This window comes from Symphalangus syndactylus, chromosome 3, assembly GCF_028878055.3.
Source record: "Symphalangus syndactylus isolate Jambi chromosome 3, NHGRI_mSymSyn1-v2.1_pri, whole genome shotgun sequence".
NCBI classification, from domain to species: domain Eukaryota; kingdom Metazoa; phylum Chordata; class Mammalia; order Primates; family Hylobatidae; genus Symphalangus; species Symphalangus syndactylus.
Genome location: NC_072425.2, coordinates 91,760,019 through 91,766,018, shown reverse-complemented (window position 1 = coordinate 91,766,018; position 6,000 = coordinate 91,760,019).

Genomic DNA, 6,000 nt, shown 5'->3' with positions numbered 1-6,000 from the left:
AAGTTCTGGGTTACATGTGCAGAATGTGCAGTTTTGTTACATAGGTATATATGTGCCATGGTGATTTGCTGCACCCATCAACTCATCACCTACATTAGATATTTCTCCTAATGTTATCCTTCTCCTAGCCCCCCAGCCCGAGACAGGCTCTGGTGTGCGATGTTTCCCTCCCTGTGTCCACGTGTTCTCATTGTTCAACTCCCACCTATGACTGAGAACATGCTGTGTTTGGTTTTCTGATCTTGTGATAGCTTGGTGAGAATGATGGTTTCCAGCTTCATCCATGTCCCTGCAAAGGACATGAACTCATTCTTTTTTTATGGCTGCATAGTATTCCATGTTGTATATGTGCCACGTTTTCTTAATCCAGCCTATCATCGATGAACATTTGGGTTAGTTCCAAGTCTTTGCTATTGTGAATAGTGCCGCAATAAATATATGTGTGCATGTGTCTTTATCATAGAATGATTTATCATCCTTTGGGTATATAACCAGTAATAGGATGGCTGAGTCAAACGGTGTTTCTAGTTCTAGATGTTTGAGGAATCTCCGCACCGTCTTCCACAGTGGTTGAACTAATTTACATGCCCACCAACAGTGTAAAAGTGTTCCTATTTTTCCACAACCTCTCCAGCATCTGTTGTTTCCTGACTTTTTAATGATCGCCATTCTAACTGGCATGAGATGGTATCTCATTGTGGTTTTGATTTGCATTTCTCTAATGACCAGTGATGATGATCATTTTTTCATAGGTCTGTTGGCTGCATAAATATCTTCTTTTGAGAAGGGTCTGTTCATATCCTTTGCCCATTTTTTGATAGGGTTGTTTTTTTCTTGTATATTTGCTTAAGTTCTTTGTAGATTCTGGATATTAGCCCTTTGTCAGATGGATAGATTGCAAAAATTTTCTCCCATTCTGTAGGTTGCCTGTTCACTCTGATGATAGTTTCTTTTGCTGTGCAGAAGCTGTTTAGTTTAATTAGATCACATTTGTCAATTCTGGCTTTTGTTGCCATTGCTTTTGGTGTTTTAGACATGAAGTCCTTGCCCATGCCTATGTCCTGAATGGTATTGCCCAGGTTTTCTCCTAGGATTTTTATGGTCCTAGGTCTTACATTTAAGTCTTTGATCAATCTTGAGTTGATTTTTATATAAGGTGTAAGGAAGGGGTACAGTTTTAGTTTATTTATCATTTATTAAATAGGGAATCTTTTCCGCATTGCTTGTGTGTGTCAGGTTTGTCAAAGATCAGATGGTTGTAGGTGTGTGGTATTATTTCTGAGGCCTCCGTTCTGTTCCATTGGTCTATATATCTGTTTTGGTACCAGTACCTTGCTGTTTTGGTTACTGTAGCCTTGTAGTATAGTTTGAAGTCAGGTAGCGTGATGCCTCCAGCTTTGTTCTTCTCGTCCAGGATTGTCTTGGCTATGTGGGCTCATTTTTGGTTCCATATGAAGTTTAAAGTAGTTTTTTACCAATTCTGTGAAGAAAGTCAATGGTAGCTTGATGGGGATAGCATTGAATCTATAAATTACTTTGGGCAGTATGGCCATTTTCACGATATTGATTCTTCCTATCCATAAGTATGGAATGTTTTTCCCTTTGTTGGTGTCCTCTCTTATTTCCTTGAGCAGTGGTTTGTAGTTCTCCTTGAAGAGATCCTTCACATCGCTTGTAAGTTGTATTCCTAGGTATTTTATTCTCTTAGTAGCAATTGTGAATGGGGGTTCGCTCATGATTTGGCTCTCTGTTTGTCTGTTATTGGTGTATAGGAATGCTTGTGATTTTTGCACATTGATTTTGTATCCTGAGATTTTGCTGAAGTTGCTTATCAGCTTAAGGAGATTTGGGGCTGAGACAATGGGGTTTTCTAAATATACAATCATGTCATCTGCAAACAGAGACAGTTTGACTTCCTCCCTTCCTATTTGAATACACTTTATTGCTTTCTCTTGCCTGATTGCACTGGCCAGAACTTCCAATACTATGTTGAATAGGAGTGGTGAGAGAGGGCATCCTTGTCTTGTGCTGGTTTTCAAAGCGAATGCTTCCAGTTTTTGCCCATTCAGCAGGACATTGGCTGTGGGTTTGTCATAGATAGCTCTTATTATTTTGAGATGCATTCCATTGATACCGAGTTTATTGAGTGTTTTTAGCATAAGCGGTGTTGAATTTTATCAAAGGACTTTTCTGCATCTATTGAGATAATCATGTGGTTTTTGTCTTTGGTTCTGTTTATGTGATGGATTACGTTTATTGATTTGCATATGTTGAACTAGCCTTGCATCCCAGGTATGAAGCCAACTTGATCGTGGTGAATAAGCTTTTTGATGTGCTGCTGGATTCTGTTTGCCAGTATTTTATTGAGGATTTTTGCATCACTGTTCATCAGGGATATTGGCCTGAAATTTCCTTTTTTTGTTGTGTCTCTGCCAGGTTTTGGTATGAGGATGATGCTGGCCTCATAAAATGAGTTAGGTAGGATTCCCTCTTTTTCTATTGATTGGAATAGTTTCAGAAGGAATGGTACCAGCTCCTGTTTGTACCTCTGGTAGAATTCAGCTGTGAATCTGTCTGGTCCTGGACATTTTTTGGTTGGTAGGATATTATTACTGCCTCAATTTCAGAACTTGTTATTAGTTTATTCAGGGATTCAACTTCTTCCTGGCTTAGACTTGGGAGTGTGTATGTGTCCAGGAATTTATCCATTTCTTCTAGATTTTCTAGTTTATTTGCAGAGAGGTGTTTATAGTATTCTCTGATGGTAGTTTTTATTTCTGTGGGATCAGTGGTGATATCCCCTCTATCATTTTTTTATTACATCTATTTGAGTGTTCTCTCTTTTCTTCTTTATTAGTCTGGCTAGTGGTCTATCTATTTTGTTGATTTTTTTCAAAAAATTAGCTCCTGGATTCATTGATATTTTTGAGGGTTTATTTCATGTCTCTCCTTCAGTTCTGCTCTGATCTTAGTTATTTCATGTCTTCTGCTAGCTTTTGAATTTGCTGTTGCTTCTCTAGTTCTGTTAATTTTGATGTTAGGGTGTCAATTTTAGATCTTTCCTGCTTTCTCTTTTGGGCATTTAGTGCTATAAATTTCCCTCTAAACACTGCTTTAAATGTGTCCCAGAGATTCTGGTACATTGTGCCTTCGTTCTCATTGGTTTCAAAGAACATATTATTTCTGCCATCATTTCGTTATTTATCCAGCAGTCACTTAGGAGCAGGTTCGTCAGTTTCCGTGTAGTTGGGCGATTTTGAGTGAGTTTCTTAATTCTGAGTTCTAATCTGATTGCACTGTGGTCTGAGAGACTGTTTGTTATCATTTTCATTCTTTTGCATTTGCTGAGGACTGTTTTATTTCCAATTATGTGGCCAATTTTAGAATAAGTGTGATGAGGTGCTGAGAAGAATGAATATTCTGTTGATTTGGGCTGGAGAGTTCTATAGATGTCTATTATGTCTGCTTGGTCCAGAGCTGAGTCCACATCCTGAATATCCTTGTTAATTTTCTGTCTCATTTATCGGCCTAATATTGACAGTGGGGTGTTAAATTCTCCTACTATTATTGTGTGGGAGTCTAAATCTCTTTGTAGGTCTCTAAGAACTTGCTTTATGAATCTGGGTGCTCCTGTATTGGGTGCATTTATATTTAGGATAGTTAGCTCTTCTTGTTGAATTGATCCCTTTACCATTATGTAATGGCCTGCTTTGTCTCTTTTGATCTTTGTTGGTTTAAAGTCTGTTTTATCAGTAATTAGGATTGCAACTCCTGCTTTTTTTTTCCTTTTTATTTACTTGGTAAATATTCCTCCGTCACTTTATTTTGAGCCTATGTGTGTCTCTGCATGTGAGATGGGTCTCCTGAATACAGCGTACTGATGGGTCTTGACTCTTTTTTTTTTTTTTTTTTTTTTTTTTTGTCACGTCTCCTGCTTCTGCTCTGATCCCAGGAGCTCTATTTTTTTTTTTTATTATTATTATACTTTAGGGTTTTAGGGTACATGTGCACAATGTGCAGATTTGTTACATATGTATCCATGTGCCATGTTGATTTCCTGCACCCATTAACTCGTCATTTAGCATTAGGTGTATCTCCTAATGCTGTCCCTCCCCCCTCCCCCCACCCCACAACAGTCCCCGGAGTGTGATGTTCCCCTTCCTGTGTCCATGAGTTCTCATTGCTCAATTCCCACCTATGAGTGAGAACATGCGGTGTTTGGTTTTTTGTCCTTGCGATAGTTTACTGAGAATGATGTTTTCCAGTTTCATCCATGTCCCTACAAAGGACACGAACTCATCATTTTTTATGGCTGCATAGTATTCCATGGTGTATATGTGCCACATTTTCTTAATCCAGTCTATTGTTGTTGGACATTTGGGTTGGTTCCAACTCTTTGCTATTGTGAATAGTGCCGCAATAAACATACGTGTGCATGTGTCTTTATAGCAGCATGATTTATAGTCCTTTGGGTATATACCCAGTAATGGGATGGCTGGGTCAAATGGTATTTCTAGTTCTAGATCCCTGAGGAATCGCCACACTGACTTCCACAATGGTTGAACTAGTTTACAGTCCCACCAACAGTGTAAAAGTGTTCCTATTTCTCCACATCCTCTCCAGCACCTGTTGTTTCCTGATTTTTTAATGATGGCCATTCTAACTGGTGTGAGATGGTATCTCACTGTGGTTTTGATTTGCATTTCTCTGATGGCCAGTGATGATGAGCATTTCTTCATGTGTTTTTTGGCTGCATAGATGTCTTCTTTTGAGAAGTGTCTGTTCATGTCCTCTGCCCACTTTTTGATGGGGTTGTTTGTTTTTTTCTTGTAAATTTGTTTGAGTTCATTGTAGATTCTGGATATTAGCCCTTTGTCAGATGAGTAGGTTGCAAAAATTTTCTCCCATTCTGTAGGTTGTCTGTTCACTCTGATGATAGTTTCTTTTGCTGTGCAGAAGCTCTTTAGTTTAATGAGATCCCATTTGTCGATTTTGGCTTTTGTTGCCATTGCTTTTGGTGTTTTAGACATGAAGTCCTTGCCCACGCCTATGTCCTGAATGGTATTGCCTAGGTTTTCTTGTAGGATTTTAATGGTTTTAGGTCTAACATATAAGTCTTTAATCCATCTTGAATTAATTTTTGTATAAGGTGTAAGGAAGGGATCCAGTTGCAGCTTTCTACATATGGCTAGCCAGTTTTCCCAGCACCATTTATTAAATAGGGAATCCTTTCCCCATTTCTTGTTTTTGTCAGGTTTGTCAAAGATCAGATAGTTGTAGCTATGCGGCATCATTTCTGAGGGCTCTGTTCTGTTCCATTGATCTATGTCTCTGTTGTGGTACCAGTACCATGCTGTTTTGGCTACTGTAGCCTTGTAGTATAGTTTAAAGTCAGGTAGCGTGATGCCTCCAGCTTTGTTCTTTTGGTTTAGGATTGACTTGGCGACGTGGGCTCTTTTTTGGTTCCCTATGAACTTTAAAGTAGTTTTTTCCAATTCTGTGAAGAAAGTCATTGGTAGCTTGATGGGGATGGCATTGAATCTATAAATTACCTTGGGCAGTATGGCCATTTTCACGATATTGATTCTTCCAACCCATGAGCATGGAATGTTCTTCCATTTGTTTGTATCCTCTTTTATTTCATTGAGCAGTGGTTTGTAGTTCTCCTTGAAGAGGTCCTTCACATCCCTTGTAAGTTGGATTCCTAGGTATTTTATTCTCTTTGAAGCAATTGTGAATGGGAGTTCACTCATGATTTGGCTCTCTGTTTGTCTGTTATTGGTGTACAAGAATGCTTGTGATTTTTGTACATTAATTTTGTATCCTGAGACTTTGCTGAAGTTGCTAATCAGCTTAAGGAGATTTTGGGCTGAGACAATGGGGTTTTCTAGATATACAATCATATCATCTGCAAACAGGGACAATTTGACTTCCTCTTTTCCTAATTGAATACCCTTTATTTCCTTCTCCTGCCTGATTGCTCTGGCCAGAACTTCCAGC